This window comes from Pogona vitticeps, chromosome 3, assembly GCF_051106095.1.
Source record: "Pogona vitticeps strain Pit_001003342236 chromosome 3, PviZW2.1, whole genome shotgun sequence".
Taxonomy (NCBI): Eukaryota; Metazoa; Chordata; class Lepidosauria; order Squamata; family Agamidae; genus Pogona; species Pogona vitticeps.
This window is the reverse complement of record NC_135785.1, coordinates 134,254,498-134,273,584: the sequence shown is the minus strand read 5'-3', so window position 1 is coordinate 134,273,584 and position 19,087 is coordinate 134,254,498. Positions and strand designations below refer to the sequence as shown.

Here is a 19,087-nt window from a genome sequence, read left to right as displayed (position 1 = left end):
ACGACTAAACAATGACGATATACAAAAAAATGAACCAAGCAATCCAGCCAACAGTCACCCTTAGCTGGATATCTCATCAATATATATATACTAAATATCTGGAATTTTTTAAAAATTCTTGGCTTGAGTTTAGTGAGATGATTGCAGAAGAGCATGCAGGCTTTTGTAATCACTCAACAACAGATCACTGCTTTGTTATGTCTCACTTAGTATCTAAGTATGTAAAGCTAAACCATATCCTTCTATATGTAACATTTATTGATTTCAGAGCTGCTTTTGATTCTACATGCTGAGATCATCCCTGGCCCCAATCAACATGTGAAGGGCCTCAAGACCTGGCATATCCACCGAGGAGTGCCTAACAAACTCTAGATTGTTTTTATAGACAATGGCTACTCCCCCCACCCCTCCAGTCTACTCTGGTGTTGAACTGCATAATCTGGAGGACAGGCAAGAGTCAAGGGAACACCCCTTTCCCCGCCCATCCAAGTCTTGGTTATACATGCCAGATCTGCATCCTCTTCCAGAATAAGATCATGAATAATCTGAGATTTGTTTTCTACAGATGTATCCAACAAATTTGTTGGATGTTTGTTAGCTCCAGCTCTGTTTAATATTTATGTCAACTCATTAATTACTGAGTTGAGTAACAATGATAACTAGGTACCTCCCAAACAAGGAACTAGAAAATTAACTCATTTATGCTGATGAGACTATTTTATTATCACAAACACAACAAGGGCTAAGGAGGCTGCTGAAAGCTTTTAATCATCTAGCAACACAAGAAACATAGAAAATTAATTATGGAAAAACAAAAATACTAGTATTTGCCAATAGGTTTAAAAATCATTGTAGCGAAACCCCCACTTCGTACCTGTCCATCATGGGAAGCTCAAGGGCAGGAGCCTATGAGAGGACAGGAGGGGCAGGACCAGAAGAAGAATTAGACAGTTGGTTAGGAGTTAGAGAAAAGAGTGAGAGAAAAGAGGTTGGTAATAGGGAATTGAAGAGAGAGAGAGTTAGGAGATTGAATTGAGAAAGTTAAGACAGAAATTGGAAAGTTGGAATGCTAAAGAGAATAGGAAAGAGTTCAAATGCATAAAGAATAAAGTGATAGTCAAAGAATATTGTAAAAGTGAATAAGCACACCACACAAACCAAAGTTAAATCAAATGATATTTAATGAATAATCCTAAACATCTGTGATTTTCTCCTGTGATTTGAATCAATAAATCTGTTGTATTGGCAGCACATGTCTAAGATCTGTTTATGTGGCATTGAGGGAATAATTCCTGGTGGCAGCGTGAAGTGAGGAAATGCATCCAGAGGGTGGACTTGGGTTTAGGGAAAATAAACAAAGGGCACTAGGTGGACACTACAAAGTGGTGACCAGTGGCGGGATTTGAATAGAGTCCAGTAAGGCCAAAGAAAAGAAGAAAGTTTCCTGAGTCAAAGATACCTATTAGCCAGGGAGGTCTGTCATGGATGGAGTGGGGAAACTCTCCAGCCACCCAGCTATTTCAGATTACTTTTATTTTTCTGTTTTTCCAAGCCTCTGCTTGTTCCAGTTCCCTCAGATCTGTGTCTGACCCCGGCTTCTGCTTTTGTCCCCTTCAGTGCTCCCTTCTTAGAGCCTAGAATCCAAAGCTAGCCCACTGGTCTTTCAAAATCTTAAGGTAAACCTCTAACAGAAATTTTCCCTCAGAGTCATTCCCTATCTTAGTCCCTGATCTGTGTTTAGGAGCCCCTCTACTAAGCTTTTTCCAAAAGCTCTAAAGTAATCTGAAATAGCTGGGTGGCTGGAGGCCAAAATAAACAGTGTTTCATACATGGAACAGCAAGGCTAGGTTCCTAAAAGTTACAAAGTAGCAATTCATGGGGGCTGCCAGTGAAGCGCTACAAAGTAACTAAATCTCTCTCTCTCTCTCTCTCTCTCTCTCTCTCTCTCTCTCTCTCTAACTTTACAAAGGAAAAAGCACTTTAAATTGAGGCTTGACATTGCTTGATTATTGATTTCAATAAGAATAAACCAACTTACCCAATGAAAAAGGAATACATAAATGCCTTCCAAGAGATGGAAAAAGTATGCTATGGAGGGAGCTGCTGATATGCAAAGTTTACCTCAGGAAGAGGAAAGCTCTCCTGAATTGATAGAGCCAGGGGAGGCTCAGCAGGAGGAAACCTCAAGGGGAGGAACTGGGTTAACATCAATAGAGTTTGAGAAGTGGAAATTGGTGAAGGTGTTTATATTAAAAGAATTACAAATAAGGGCTAAAGCTAAAGCTGAGATGGAAGCCAGACTGTTCGAGTTTGAGAGAGAAAGAGAAAGCCAGACAACGGGAAATAGAAATGAGAGAAAAAGAAATGGCCACGAGGGGAAAAGAGATGGAACACCAATTAAAAATGAGACAATTAGAATTAACAGCCCTTATAACAACAACAACAACAACAACAACAACAACAACAACAACAACAACAACAACAACAACAACAACAACAACAACAACAACAACAACAACAACAACAACAACAACAACAACAACAACAACAACAATAATAATAATAATAATAATAATAATAATAATAATAATAATAATAATAATAATAATAATAATAAATTCAGTGGCTGAGGGGATCTCAAAAGTAGACCTTAAGAAATTCCCTCAATTCAGAAAGGGTGACAACCCTAAAGCCTTCTTAATTCTGTTTGAGAGAGCCTGCTGGGACTATGGGGTGGGAGAATGAGAGAAAATGATCATTTTAAGAACTCAAATAAGTGGAGAACTTGGGTTAAATACATTCCCAAATGCGCCAAAACCAAGCCAGAGAATATGAGGCTTTTAGAAAGTTGGTTTTCATGAGGTTTGGGATAAATGCTGAACATCTCAGAAGGAAGTTCAGAGCATTGACAAAGAGACCTGAGGAATCATGTTCCCAATTAGGAGCCAATATGATCAGATACCTGAAAAAAAGGTTAGAACATGCTAATGTTGAATCTTTAGAGCAGTGGTCCCCAACTTTGGGCCTCCAGATGTTCTTGGACTACAACTCCCAGAAGCCTTCACCACCACCTCTGCTAGCCAGGATTTCTGGGAGTTGAAGTCGAAGAACGTCTGGAGGCCCAAGGTTGAGGAACACTGCTTTAGAGGACATGAAAAAATATTATAGGGCTAGAACAGTTTTATTCGGTGTTGCCTGGAGAGCTAGATATTTAGTCAGGGACAAACAGCCCAAAATAGTACAACAAGCAAGCGAGACAGCAGATTTTATTTCTGAAATTAAAAATCCAAAATTTTCTGAGGTAAAATTTGGTGGTAAAAGCTGGGAGGACAGAAAGAAAGAGACCAGGGATTACCCCAGAAACAAACAAGCAACAGGAAGCCATGTTAGGGACAAACTTGCAGAGCAAAATCAACAGAAGTATAAAAGCAGTGAAGGGAAGGGTGACAAGCCCGCTTTCTCTGAACAAAGGGCCCCAAAAACATGTTATGGCTGTGGAAAACCAGGGCACTTCATTTCTCAATGTCTAACATCAAAGAATAAAGCCTTTAATCTACAGAAAGAAGGAGGAAATGTGCCAAAGGTTTACTATGTCCAAGTAATAATAATGCCTAAATGGCATTTTAACTGACAGAACAGAGTGTCAGGACAACTGCCACATGTAGCAGAGATTGTTCACTGCTACTATATTAAAAGCAACATGGAGTTGATGCATTGTTCTGGAGAAAACATTTATATTAATAACATCAAATATCTGGCATTGAGGGACTCTTGGACTCAAATAACTTTATGTCATACTGAGATTATCCCACAGGGGGACATCATTCCAAATGAGAAAATTACAGTAAAAGGAACTGGGACAGAATTGATTAATCTACCTGTGGCTAAAGTACATATAAAGTATAAAGAGTGGACCGGTATGTGGAAAGTAGCTATTACAGACCAGATTCCTACACCTTGTTTAATTGTGCTAGATTTAACTGAGCATGTTAAGAATGTTTTAGTATCTACTCACTCCCAGAAAGAAAAAAGGAAGCATCTGAGGAAAAAGATGAACTCCCTAATGAAATAATGAGTGCGAATGAAGCAGATGAGACAGCTGATGTAGTAACAATAAGGAATCCTCATGATAATTCTTTTAAAAAGGAACAAAAAGATTGAACCCTAGAACCATACTTTAAAATGGATAAAGAAGGACCATTAACCCCTGAGAACCCCAAAAGTTACTTTGTGGAGAAAGGCCTATTATATAGAGAGGTCTTAGTAAATCCGCAGAGGGGAGGGGAAAACATTCACAAAGAACTGATAATCCCTACTAAGTACAGAGAACGAATTATAGAAAAGGGATTTGTGATTTTATCCTGTGATTTGCATAACATCTATAAAATTAGTAAATGTGTTTTATGGCCAGCACATGTCTAAGATCTATCTATGTGGTATTGAGGGAATAATATCTGGTGGCAGCGTGAAGTGAGGAAACGCATCCAGAGTGTGGACTTGGGTTTAGGTAAAATAAACAAAGGACATGGGTGGACATGGAAATCATGTATGGCAGATTGCTGGCCACCCTATAGAACAAGTGAAGTCCTTTAAATATTTAGGACTAAACTACTCAGCTGGCTCCTCGAAAACCCACCTAGAGAATACCAATAAAATTGCCACCAACACTATTAACTATTAATGTTCTATTGGGGCAGAGGTGGCAGGCAGTTCCCACCTGCTCTTAAAATTTACGAGGCCAAACGTATATCACAGATATACTACGGTGCTGAAATATGGGGGTCCACCCAGAAAATGTACCTAGAAACAACCCAGAATAAATATCTGTGAGCTATCGTAGGCCTTTCTAAAGGAACTGAGACATATTCTCTGGTTGGAAGCAGGCCTTCGCACCCATGCTATTAAATTCTGGCTGAAATTGAAAAAGGGGATCGGATTGGATCTAGTACTGGCTGCTTTTAAAGAGATGCTAAGTTTTAACAATAGGACAATTTTATCTTTTAATCAGGAAATTTTTACAAATTATTGACATGTATGGTCTTTCTCATGATTTTTAAAATGGTTTTAATTTAGAAATGGCAGCACAATACTTGAAGTCCCATATTTTAAAATATGATTTATGAACTGACTGTATTTCTGCCTGTCTGTCAAAATGTGCACCCTGGTATGCTAAGTTACAGATTCAAACACCTCACCTACAGTATTTAACTAATAAATCACATTTTAAATGGAGAAATGCTTTTACAGCATTCTGTTGCCAGTCTATGAGTTCTGCAGTGGTTGAAGGACATTACCAATGAATTCCTTTGGAGGAAAGAGTTTACCTATGTGAAACTAATGCAGTTGAAGATCTAACCCACTATTTAACTGACTGTTCAATCTATAAAGATCAGAGAGTAGCTTTGTTCCAAGAGTTAGGTCTCACATTTGATAGATCTGGTGCATATTTTATTAAATTTCTATTGGGGGACAAGGTGCAATACATTTTTGAAAAGGCAGCTGGCTTTGCTTTTAGAGCAATGGCTTTAAGAAAGAAGTTTTGCAGTTATAATGATCATGTTTTAACTGAGGATTGAACTGTTTCACATGATAATGTTGTTTTTAGATGGTTTTATTTGTATTCTATATTTGATATTTTATCCCATTCAAACATTTTTTGTAATGGCTACAGCTATACACAAATACATTTGTTTTACCTACTTATTTGTTATGCATATTGAAGCAGAGAATTTTGCCACATTGATAGTAGTTCCTCTTGCAGCAACAGTGAGCAGCAAGGAAGTATAACATGTATCTGATCTGTCTGGCATGTTTTTTACTATAATTTTGATATATTGACTGTGAATGTCCTTGTAGTGTAAACAATATAGAAGGAAATGGTCATTAGTTTCCACAATACAGGGGCAAAGACATCATTTGTATGGAACACTTGAATATCTTCCTTCTAAGAGGGCTGAAGGGAGTGCATTTAAACAAGCCACAGTGAAAATGTTTCACTATTTATAAATTTCACAATAATAGAGGTAATCTGCCTTGTAGTAAATGTAGCAGCTTTAGATGGATTGCTTGTGTCTATGATCAAGTAGCCTATTCTAGTTTGCTTGGTGTAGCGTTCAGCCCTGCCCTCATCTGTCCGTCACTGCTGAGCAGTCGAAAAGGAGCCAATGAGGGAATGGAAGGTGGGGCAAAAGGGGGAGGGACTGGGATATAAAGGGGTGTATGGAGTATGTGAGAGAGATCTGTGAGTCTGTGAGTGAGAAAATCAGTGAGAGTAGGGTTCTGTGTGTCAGTGAGTTCAGTGAGTGAGAGAAATTATCAACTTGTGATTTACTTACATATTGCTGATCAAATAAACACGTTTGAGTTTTAAAGCAACACGTCTCACTGAATAATTAGTATTGAAACTTAAATATTGGTGGCAGCAACTGAGTAGAAGAGTGAGCACCTCCTGGAGGCCTGAGTTAATAGAGGCTTCAGTGCGCTCGCTACACTTGATGGGTATATCTACTTACCATTCCATGGGTGGGGCAGGGGACTAGTTTTGTAGACAGAAAAATGCTTTATAGGTGGCCTATTTTGAGCAAGGTTCAGAAGCCACAATTACACTCTCCTCTCAATTTGGCCTCAGAATCACTGAGTGATTATTGTGGTGCCTTGCCTTATGGGTCCATCATAAGGGCTTGTAGAATTCCTGGTTCCAGCTGATGTTAATGATTATAAGAAACCAAAACAAGCTGTGTTTAGGACTTTGAATCTGTTGGAGGAAACCTACCAGTGACGGTTTTGAGAATTGTGCCTTAAGGTTGAGCTCTACCCATGGACAATGGCTCAACAAATGAAAGCCAATGTGTCTCTGTCAGCATATCCGTTCTCCTAAAAGAATCAGACAGCTCGGAATAAAGAGGTTCAAGGTCTGGTTGACCCCTATTTAAGCTGAGATGAGTCCCAGTCTCAACCAGGCTGTCTCACCAGAACCTTTTTCCAAGTTTATTCCATTGAGAACCAGGATATAATCATGAGCCTCAGAGTCATTAAGATCTCTCAGTACTCAAGAAAATATTGGATTCAAGGTAGCTAGTTCCGTAGCCTAGAAGAAATCAAATTAAGCATCAAGTATTTGGTAGCAGGATTGTGTCTGTTCAAGAGATCAAACATAAGATCTTTGGTATATTTGTTTTATTAGAAAAATAAAGGTTTTAAAGAATTCAGTTTATGCAAAAGCAAAGCAATCAGAAACATTTCCATAACAATACAGTTGGAAATCTAACAAACTCCAGCTAGAAAAATAAAACAATAAAATTGTTATCTAAGAAAAATTAGGAAAAGCATTGCTTCCCCTCTAACTACTGAAGAACTACATCCTAAAAGAATTTCAGGAACTCCATAGTCCATTAAAAATCCAAAGTCCATAGAAACCATACCAGTCCTTCTATAATCCATAAAATTAAAAATCCTTTTAGAAATCCATGATGCAAAAGTCCTTTTAGAAATCCATGAGGTGAAAAGATCCTTCTCTCCCTCTGCATTCCTCCTTTCTCTCCCGTGCTGGAAAAAAACCCTTCTTCTTCTCACCCGTCGATAGCCAATCAGGAAGAAGAAATAATTATCTCTCTTAGTCCTTCTATCCCATGGGAACACAGGTGTTGTTTAGGTTTAGCTGCTGGAATGTTTAGACTTCAGTGAGAATGGAATGTTTAGAATTCCGTATTCTGGTTACTAGATAAGAACACTGACTTCTGTGAAAGAAAACAGCATCTGGAAACTTCCATTAGAATTACACAGACCAAGGATGGATTCTTTCTGGCTAATTCCATGACTACAAATCCCATCTTAGAAATTACTTTCTGGCTTCTATGACCTATGTCATTGAATCTGGCAGCACAGTCCTCCAATTAAATGCTGGACCTAGTACTGCTTGAGCAGTAGGTATCTACCCTAAGCCCCTCCCCCAGCAATTGGGTAAATCATCACAGCCTGAATTCCATTGAGGAAGCAGTAAAATTAATGGAGGCCTTTGGGTTGCTGAAGAGCCCATAAATAGCTCTGTTGGTCTACTGCAGGAGGAGAAACCACAGAGAAAAATGTTGAACTGGCTACACACCTGGCTTTCACCTTGCCAGTGAAGGTGGCAATACCCATGATCAAAGACAGGAGTGTCGTCACCCACCTCCACTACCTTCAACCAACAACTGACTACCATAGAACCAAGGCTTCTGCTGTATAAGCCCACTTGCATATCTCCTGGAAAGAATATCCGCTTATGGAGTGTTCCTGGGCTTTGCAATTTATGAGTGCACAGATGTATACACATGACAGGCAGGTTGGGAGGTGGATGTGTGAGTTAATGTGTAGCCTGCATAATTAAATTGTAAACTGCCTTAAACACAAAGGGGCAGTATACAGTATAAGCAGCACACTTAGCTAGAGGGAGAGGGGAAAACCCTGTACCTCTCTTTTGAACTCTGGGATGGGCTCTTGTGTCACTACTCAAGCAAGGGTCTGGGGACTTGGGGGACCCAGTAAGTAGTTCCCCAGAAGTTGCAGCAGACTATTCTTAAAGTACCTCATGACTTGCCAGCTGTGAGTGATGTAACTGCTGAAAATACTCTGGCTCCTGTTTTACAGCACTTTTATTGACCAGGAATGTATAAGGAAACAGCTAAATACTGAAGCATCCACTGAGAGAATTGTAGCGTTCTCCCTATTATGTTGAATAGTTATGCATTATTCATGTTGCAGGCTAATGTTCCTGAGAGGCAGAGCAGAGAGATATGTAATAAAGAGTCAGAGTCAGAAAGTCAGTGTGACAACCCCAGACCTACTGGAGTATCCCACCCTGTAGTTATGCTGCCACCAACCATTCCCTATAAGGAGTCACAAAGACCAGGAATGGATTTTAATAAACAAAAGAACAAGGTTTATTGAAACAACAAACAGGGTAAATAAAAGAATCAGGTAAATAGGAAACTGGAACGTGGCATAGCCCCAATCACACACATACAACAGCTTGGTTCCCACGGAACACTTTAAGGTAACGCACAGACCCTGAACCTATCAGTTCTGGCTACCTAGATAGAAACCTGAACCTATCAGGTATGTACTAACTGACAAACAGTTGTACCCAGTCTGACACACAGACTCCAACTCCCCTTCTCCACACAAGCTCCAAATATATATACAGTACAGCTCCTCCCCCCTGATGTCCCGCCTTCCACTCCCCATAGGATGGAACTTTCCCTCCAAACCCATGACAGACAGGTACCATCAGTGCTGTATGTGACAGTCAGTCAGTCAGAGAGTCAGTGAGAGAGTGGAAAGATAGAGTGTGGTATTTGGGAGATCTGAGGTGTGATCAGAGTGAAGAGTGAATAAGAACTGTTATGACAAATAGGTTGAGATTGATGATAATAGAAGTTACCTATGATTAATAATCAAACATCTGTAATCAATAAACAAGTTTTATTTAAAAGAAAGTGAAGTTTGGACCTGCATCTTCATTCTTCCATAATTACTGTTGATTTAGTGATCAACTGGTGGTAGCGGGTAAAAAGGAGTATTAGGTTGCATTTGTGTGCTCTGTGTTTGGAGAGTCAGGCAAGGGGCATGAGGGGTGAAAGTCACAAGTGTCAAAAAGTACAATCAAGTTACCCTGTAGAGCCTCTTATCTTGATGCTCTTAGTAGACCAACCATTTGAAAGGATAGTGTCAGACATTGTAGGTGCTCTGGAAAAGTCTGCAGTCAACTTATCCATTGTTTGTTGGTTTGTTTGTGTTTACTTGCTTGCTTGCCTGTCTGTCTGTCTGTCTGTCTGTTTGTTTGAATGTATGCCCTGCCAATTTAGTTGAAATGCCAGTACTCTGGGCAGCTTCCAAGAAATAACAAAAATAAACATCAATATAAAAAATTAACATATAAAAACCTTTGGCAAACCATGGACTAACAGGAACTCACTACAAAATTAATATTGCAAAGGGGTGAGGTTTGTAAAGGCCTCGGTTAAAAGCCAGATTTTTCACTTGCTTTCAGAAGCTCAGGAGGGTGGGGGGCCAATCTCACTCCCTCCATAGTGAGGGAGTTCCAGAGTAGGGAGACCACTACTGAGAAGGCCCAGTTTCTGCTAAGGCTCAGGAGTTGGGGTCCCTTTTTTGGAAGTTTGGGATTTCCCCATGAGGTGTTGACAGATTAAGGTACAAACATCATGACTCTGAAATTGCAACAGAGGTGGGCACTTCTGGGCATACATTCCCTAAAAAAATAAGTGCATCATCCTCAAGCCAATAGTTCAGTGGAACAATTCATCTGAATTCTGAAAGACATGCTCCAAATAAAGGTACCTGAAAAACCTGTTTCAAGATAAGCAAGATTTCTCCTTTCAATTTGTATGAGCTATTTTAAATCTGGAGTAGCTGTGGGCTGCCTATTTCTGAATGGTTGGTAGTTGTTAATGAATTCTACTTTTAAAAAAATCCTAATTTGAAACTGTCCAAACTTCCCTAAATTTTATGCAAAGGAAGAGCAGACTGTCTGGAATAACCAAAGTAGTCTAAAGTACATGTTCCATCACATACTGTGATGGTTCTTGTGAAATAGTAATGACTCTGTCTCAAGAAACTACTACTGCATGACTTGGATGTTATCAAGTCTTACATGGCTAGTTGCTCTCTAGTAAATATTGTAACCACAATCTTGTTCAGGACCAGCATGCATGAATGAGATTTCATTTTTAGAAAAAATTCAATTTATTTTTCTAACTCACTGTGAAGACAGTGTCTTTTAAGGTGACATGAAGCACTTTACTATTCTTACGGCAACAGATTAGCATGCGTCTTCATATGGAAGGAAGAAAGAAATAAAGAAATATGTTATTTGGATGTTGGCCATAATTTTTCCAAAATCTGAGAAAGTACCTATTGTGATGAGATGGGTTTTTGAGTTAAAATCTTTTAAAGGCATATGGGTTTTGTAATTAAGAAATAAGCCAGAGAGGTTCCATCTTGTTTCTTTGTATAAAGTATCTTTGCTATGCTGACAAGTGTTTTCCAGGGGAGCCGAGAGAATGTTATTCTGAGAGCCTGAGAAAGGACTCTGTGTGATTAGATAGATGGGAATTGTTGTGACTCTTTGAGAAACCACCGTAACCCAAATAACATCTGCTGTGTATGAGAAAGAAGTCATGTGGTACAACAGGACTGTTTGCCTAGTAACGAACTCTGATTGGATGACATCGTGGGAAGGTGCATTAAGCCCTTGCCAGTTACTCTTGAAAAAGGAACTTTTTGCCTATAGACATTGTCTTTCCAAGACCGACCTTTCAGTCATTCGTGACCTACTCTTCAGCCATTTGGGACTGGTGGCCTACCTACATAGTCTGGTTCCTATGCTTTGCTGGATTACTTTTGGATTTATGGGATTTTTCCTAAGGACTGTGCATGGACTATTTTCTATGGACTGTTCTATGGAATATTCTTTATGGACTTCTTTTCTTGGAATACTCCATATGGACTATGCTCTTGTAATGTTGTAAGGACTATGGTATATTTACTGGATTTTTCTTTTCTAAGGACTATGGGACATATAATGGATTTTTACTTTTGCTTAGGGGTTTTTATTCTATAGGATCACTGAGGACTATAGCCTTTTTATAATCTACTTGGATTATTTTGTTTTTACTAATGATTTCCTAGACTGGAACTGTTTTGATTCTTTTTAATGTCTTTTTGTGTTTTTAATAAGGTTTTTGAACTCTTTTATATTTTTCATGTTTTCTTTGTCTCACTACATCTTTGTAACTAAACAGCACAATGCTAGTTTATTTGTTTTGGGTTAATTTGGCTCTGATACTTAGTAACATGCTTTTTCTTTAATAAAATAAAGATTATAAAACTCATTTGTTTTCCTGAACAGTACACTTGTCATAGGGTCATCTGAGAGTGCTGCCTCAGCCTAGCTTACTTAGAGTCCTGTCAGTGGTGCAAGTTAAGTCTAAGGACTACAAAGCCCACTTGACCTTTTCACAATAATATCTGAAAGTACCAGGGTGTTCTTATGTGGGCAGACCTGCGAGAAGGAGTGTTGTATCATGGCTAGCTGAATTTGGACTCTTCAGCCCATTTTAGCATGTGCAAACTCCTGATTGCTCTCTGTCCAAGCTTACACGTGTGTTTTCGAACCCGTGTTTGCGACAGCTATGTCATATTAACAACTCTGAACTTGTCACCAGTGAGCATGTGAACCTTCACATTAGACAGAGAAAATGAGATCTGACTATTAGTTACATTTTCTTTACTTTCCTACAAAAAGGAAGGGACTGACAGCCTGAATAATCAACAAATGCAAGCAACCAGCAAGATTCAGTTAAGCCTACTAATATGTAAGAGTGACCTAAAGCGCAGATAGACTTCACACTGTGATAGTTCTTGCCATTTCTCGAAGATATTAATGAAGAGAATGACCTTTTGCTAATGGGGAAAACTGATTATTCCTTGCAGCAGGGTGAAAGAAGGAGCAAAAAAAAGTATGCATAGATCATCAACTATATGAGGAAAAGGATAAGATGATTTAATGGTTGCAGATAAGCATAAACCTGATAGCTAACTATGACACATGTGAATTATTCAGGCTTTACAAAAATGAGAATCCACAGTGAATAGAAAGTTTTGTTCCATTAAGAAGCCAATTAATTTACTAATCATGTTGGCTTATACATGTGTAGCCTAGAGAGATTCTAACAGTTGACAAGGTGGATTACTCAACATCTACTTTGCCTATGTGATGTCACAAAAAAAGCAAAACAAAACCCAGTGTTCATTCTGGCAAACATAGACTCTTATTTCATGAGGAGCTATAGCCCAAAACTCATAAAGAGCATGTAAGGGACCACATAGCAATTTTTCATTAATTTAGGTCTCTGAGAGGTGACCCTACACATGGACATCACCAGATGGGCAATACTGAAATCAGATTGATTATGTTCTCTGCAGACCTTTGTTCTCCCTCACCGCATGGTTTGAGGGGATAGGGTTTCAGCTTTAAATGAGAGTGAGCAGAAGTTCTAAGACCTTTCCTTGAAGAAGAAGCTGAGGCAGGAGGTCAGGTATGTTTGGGTAGATATTTTGGTGAGGAATTTTTTTCTAGGCAGATCTTTGTTCTCCCTCACCGCATGATCTGAGGGGGTGGGGTTTCAGCTTTAAATGAGGTTGAGAAGAAGCTCTAAGCCCTTTTCTTGAAGAAGAAGTGGAGGCAGGAGTTCAGGTATGTTTGGGTAGACATTTTGGTGAGGTATTTTTTCTAGGATGATTTTTTTATCTCCCTCACCACATGGTTTGAGGGGCTGGGGTTTCAGATTTAAATGAGGGTGAGCAGAAGCTCTAAGCCCTTTTTTTGAAGAAGTAGCTGAGTGTCATGAGTGCATCCGAAGACCTGGAACTAGAAGGGTTAACTGAAGCTGAAGAGAATGCTGAGAGATCGGAAACACCTGAACCGCCTCCAGATTCTCCTTCCACAGGAGACAAGCTTCAGGCCAGGCTTTGGGAAAGACTTAGGACAAGAAGATCAGAGGAGCACTCAAAGGCTGTCCACAGAAACCTACGTTCATCTAGTCCTGAGTATTAACAGGATAGAAAGCTTTCCAGCAGCTCAAGGAGCTGTTTTACTATAAAACAGCTCCCAGTGAAGCCAGAAATTCTGTCGAAGCAAAGAGTCAAAACCTTGGCTTGCATCCACGCTTCTTGAACTGTGTTCCTGACTCTGGACTCTGACGCCGGACTACGCAGGTATTGGACTTCGGACTCTGACGCTGGACTACGCTGTGTATCGGACTCTGGACTTTGACACTGGACTTCATTCTGTGAGTCGATTTATGGACATTGGCTTTGCATTCTTGGTATCCTTGACCCTGGACTGGTTTATTGGACTTCGGCTGTTGTAACCCCGGGAACGTGACAGATTGCTTCCACCCCCACACTTTTCCCAACATGGAGGGAAAAGCAAACAAAGACTCAGGTCCGCTGAATGCTGTGCTTGCTCAGGTGTAGTTCCTTACCCAGACAGTCGGCCAGCTTCAACAGCAACAAATACAATTACAAGCCGATGCTGCTTCTCAAGCTAAGTGTCCTGTGCTTCCTCCTGAAAAATATGAAGGAAATGTGGAGGAGTTTCCAGCATTCTTGGCACAGTGTAAGCTGCGCGCCAGAGACTTTCCCACAGACAAAACCAAGGTATGCTTTATAATCAGCTTACTCAAGGGTCAGGCAGCTAAATGGGCTACTCCTATGCTCCTTGCTCCTTCACCCCTGTTAACTAACTACCAGGGTTTTCTGGAACATATCTCAGCCCCGTTTGCTAACCCCTTGCAAGCTGCCACAGCTAACAGAAAGATTTGGGCCCTGAAACAGGGAAAGGATTCAGTCTCCCAGTATTCTACCGTGTTCAAACTTCTAGCTCAAGATTTACTCTGGAATGAGGCAGTTCTTATGGACCAATATATGGAGGGGTTACCTGATGGGATCCTGGATGAGCTGGCACGTGTAGATTGACCCAACATGCTCAAGAGCTAATCACTCTATGCTTACGCATTGATGGCTGCTTGGAGAGCCGACGCTTAGCACAGAGCGGTTCCCGCCTCCTGCAGTCACCCTTGCTAGCCCCCAATATCAGACCAGAGGATTCTGAACCTATGCAATTGGGAGCAGGTCGGCCCCGCCTCAGCCCTGAGGAAAAGACACAACGCCGCTCCCAGAATCTTTGTATTGTGGGGGAGCAGGACACTTTGCTTCTGGCTGTTTGGTTAAGTGCCGTAACCTAGACTCTGTGAAACCATTGCCAGTAAAAGAATTCCCCCATGTTTGAATGGACCCTCAGACATGGGGCACTTAGCTGGGTCTCCTGAACCATACCTTAGCATCCCAGGACAATTCCTTGTCCCAGTTAAACTCTGCCTGCCAGATGGACGTTGGTTGTTTGTTCATGCCATGGTCAACTCTGGGGCAGATCCCTGTTTCATCAACACCACTTTTGTGAAACAGCACCGGTTCCCTGTACAAGATAAAGCGATCTCGACTCTAGTCGAATCCATAGATGGACATCTTCTTCGCTCCGGTCCCGTGACCCAAGAAACCCAACCGGTCATCCTCCAGGTTCAACAGCATCAGGAGCAATTACAGTTCAACATCCACTTATTTGGGGATTTTCCTGGCTCTGAACCCATAACACCCTAATGGACTGGACACAAGGAGAGTTATGTTTCAGGGATCCGTGTCCGCATCTGGATCCACCAGCTACCTTGGTCTCAGCAGGGTCAGCAGACAAGTCCATAATACCCTCGGAGTATGAGGACTTTGCTGATGTCTTCGAGGAGAAGGGGGCTGACCAACTACCTCCACACCGACCCTTTGACTGTGCTATTAATTTGGTGTCTGGGGCGCCCCTTCCTGTGGCACGGATTTACCCCATGTCGGAACCTGAACTCGCAGCCTTGAGGGCCTTTCTGGATAAAAATCTGAAATGGGGATTCATCCGGCCATCCACATCACCTCTGTCTGCCCCTGTCATCTTTGTTAAAAAGAAGGGTGGGGAGCTCCGCCCCTGCAATGATTACAGAGCTTTGAACAAGACAACTGTTAGAGACCGCTACCCTCTACCCTTGATCAGTGAGCTTCTGGATCGCCTTAAAGGGGCCCAAGTCTACACCAAGTTGGATCTCCGTGGCGCCTATAATTTGGTGCAAATTCGTGATGGCGATGAGTGGAAGACGGCTTTTTGAACATGTAATGGCCAGTATGACTATCTAGTCATGCCTTTCTGATTAACCAACGCTCCAGCGGTGTTCCAGCGATTCATGAATGTCATCTTTTGGGACTTGCTCGATCGCTTTGTAATCGTTTACCTGGATGACATTCTGATTTATTCCCGAGACCCCGCTCGGCATATGGAACATGTTCGCCAGGTTTTACAACAGTTACGAGAACATTGACTCTACGCAAAGCTGGAAAAATGTGAATTTAACCTGCGAGAAGTTGAGTTCCTGGGTCACATTGTATCTCTCCAAGGGATCCAGATGGACCCAAAGAAGATCGAGACGGTACTGAACTGGCAGAAACCTCGGAATCGTAAGGATGTGCAACGGTTTCTCAGCTTCGCAAATTACTACCGTCAGTTCATACCATCTTACGCGGATGTAACCACGCCACTGTCCCGCCTCCTCCGGCCCAAAGAGCCATTCCTTTGGAGTCCGGAGGCAGACCATGCCTTTACCACCCTAAAGACCCGTTTTACCACTGAGCCCATCCTACACTATCCGGATCCCTGGCTTCCGTTTACCATGGAAACAGATGCCTCCAGTGTTGCCCTGGGTGCAATACTATCTCAGCGGGAGGACCCCTCACAACCACTGCAGCCCTGTGCATTCTACTCCCAGCAGTTTACACCCTCAGAGCGTAATTACACCATCTGGGAGCGAGAACCTTTGGCCATCAAAACGGCGTTCAAGGTTTGGAGGCATTACCTCGAAGGGGCCCGTCACCCAGTCCAAGTTTTGACAGATCATCGAAACCTGGAACACTTACAAACAGCTTGATGCCTTAACCAATGCCAAATCTGATGGAGTCTCTTTTTCACCCGATTTGACTTCCGTATTACTTATGTCCCGCATACCCAGAATCGGAAAGCTGATGCCTTGTCCCGCAAACCAGAATACGCCATTTCGACCTCTGAAGAAACCCCGATTTCACTGATCCTGCCTCCTTCAGTCTTTGCAGCCGTAACCACTCACTCCCTGGCTGAAGAGATTCGAGCCAGCCAAGCTCGAGATTCCTGGGCCAAGCAACATCTGCAGGAACTTCAAGAGGGCTCGGTCAATGACTTTACCAACCACCAGGGCCTCCTATTACATCGTGGATGCGTATATATTCCTCTGGGGCCCCTCTGAGCTCAGGTCCTCCATCTGACTCATGATTCCCCTCCTGCAGGACTTTTTGGTCAATACAAAACTCTGCACTTGCTCACATGAGAGTTCTGGTGGCCCCAGGTTTGAGCTGACGTCGCCCGATATGTTGGTTCCTGTGAGGTTTGCCGTCAAGCCAAGGATGTACCAGCTAAACCTTCAGGTCTGCTGCAACCATTACCTGTACCGGCCGGCCCTTGGGACACAGTATCCTTGGATTTCATCACAGATCTCCCACGGTCACAAGGGTATACCTGTATCTTAGTAATAGTGGACCTGTTTACTAAGATGGCTCCTTTTGTCCCATGTTCCAAACTTCCCACAGCTCCTGACACCGCTCAATTCTACCTCCATCATTTTTTCTGTCTACATGGTCTCCCAACGCACCAAATTTCTGATTGTGGTTCCCAGTTCACTTCACGGTTCTGGCAAGCCTTACACTCCAGTTTAGGTACCCAGGTGCACTTGTCATCAGCATATCACCCTCAAACAGATGGACAGACTGAGCGTATCAATGCCACCCTGGAACAGTATCTCCGTTGCTACACCTGTTATCAGCAAGATAATTGGGCTACCCTGTTACCCCTGGCGGAATTTGCTTACAATAACACTGTACACAGATCTACAGAACAGACACCCTTTGAAGCCAACTATGGGTACCATCCTTGCTTTTTCCCAGCTACTCTACCCTCGACCATGGTTCCTGCTGCCAGTGCCCATATACACGAGTTGCAGGCCCTCCAAGACTTACTCTGAGCACAGCTTCAGCAGGCTAAAGAAGCTTATAAAACAGCGGCCGAATGGAAGCGACAAGAAGGGCCATCTCTGAAACCAGGAGACCAGGTCTGGCTTTCTACCCGTCACCTTCGCCAACTTGGCCAAAGCCGTAATTTGGACCCTCGTTTTATAGGACCCTATGTAATCATGGAACAAATCAACCCTGTTGCCTTCCGGCTACAACTTCCAGATACTCTCCGTATCCACCCGGTTTTCCATCGATCCCTCCTTGTTCCTATCTCAGCCCCGGACCCTGCTCGACCCTTGCCCCCAGCTCCACCTCCACCTGTTCTGATTGATGGTGAGAAAGAATATGAGGTTTGTCAGGTTCTGGTCTCCCGAATCCACCGAGGGGATCTTCAGTATTTTGTAGATTGGGAAGGTTATGGTCCTGAGGAACAATCGTGTGAACCCGCCAGTAATCTACATGCCCCTGATTTGATACAGCAGTTCCATGCTACCTACCCCGATTGACCCGGCCCAACTGAAGGGGGGAGTCCTGGGGAGGGGGATAGTGTCATGAGTGCACCCGAAGACCTGGAACCAGAAGGGTTAACTGAGGCTGAAGAGAATGCTGAGAGATCGGAAACACCTGAACCGCCTCCAGATTCTCCTTCCACAGCAGACAAGCTTCGGGCCGGGCTTCGGGAAAGACTTAGGACAAGAAGATCAGAGGAGCACTCAAAGGCTGTCCACAGAAACCTACGTTCATCTAGTCCTGAGTATTAACAGGATAGAAAGCTTTCCAGCAGCTTAAGGAGCTGTTTTACTATAAAACAGCTCCCAGTGAAGCCAGAAATTCTGTGGAAGCAAAGAGTCAAAACCTTGGCTTGCATCCACGCTTCTTGAACTGTGTTCCTGACTCTGAACTCTGGACTCTGCCCCCGGACTATGCTGGTATTGGACTTCGGACTCTGACGCTGGACTACGCTGTGTATCGGACTCTGGACTTTGACACTGGACTTCATTCTGTGAGTTGATTTATGGACATTGGCTTTGCATTCTTGGTATCCTTGACCCTGGACTGGTTTATTGGACTTCGGCTGTTGTAACCCCTGTTGAACTGTAATTGCTCCTGAGGCAGGAGGGCAGGTATGTTTGGGTAGACATGTTGGTGAGATATTTTTTCTAGGCAGACCTTTTTTCTCCCTCACTGCATAGTATGAGGGGGAGGGTTTCAGCTTTAAATGAGGGTGAGCAGAAGCTCTAAGCCCATTTCTTGAAGAAGCTGAGGCAGGAGTCAGGTATGTTTGGATAGACATTTTGGTGAGGTATTTTTTCTAGGCTGCCTTTGTTCTCCCTCACCACATGGTGTGAGGGGGTGGGGTTTCAGCTTTAAATGTGGGTGAGCAGAAGCTCTAAGCCTTTTT

At 42.3% G+C, this 19,087-nt stretch overlaps 1 long non-coding RNA gene across 1 annotated transcript in view; it reads left to right on the top strand.

The window, feature by feature from the left end:
• Window positions 1-8,862: 8,862 nt before the first annotated feature.
• LOC144588275 (uncharacterized) overlaps window positions 8,863-19,087 on the top strand; it is an 84,530-nt gene continuing 74,305 nt past the window's right edge. Inside the window, exon 1 of the long non-coding RNA XR_013543766.1 lies at window positions 8,863-9,282. This is a non-coding gene — a long non-coding RNA (uncharacterized LOC144588275). The remainder of the gene's footprint in view (window positions 9,283-19,087) is intronic.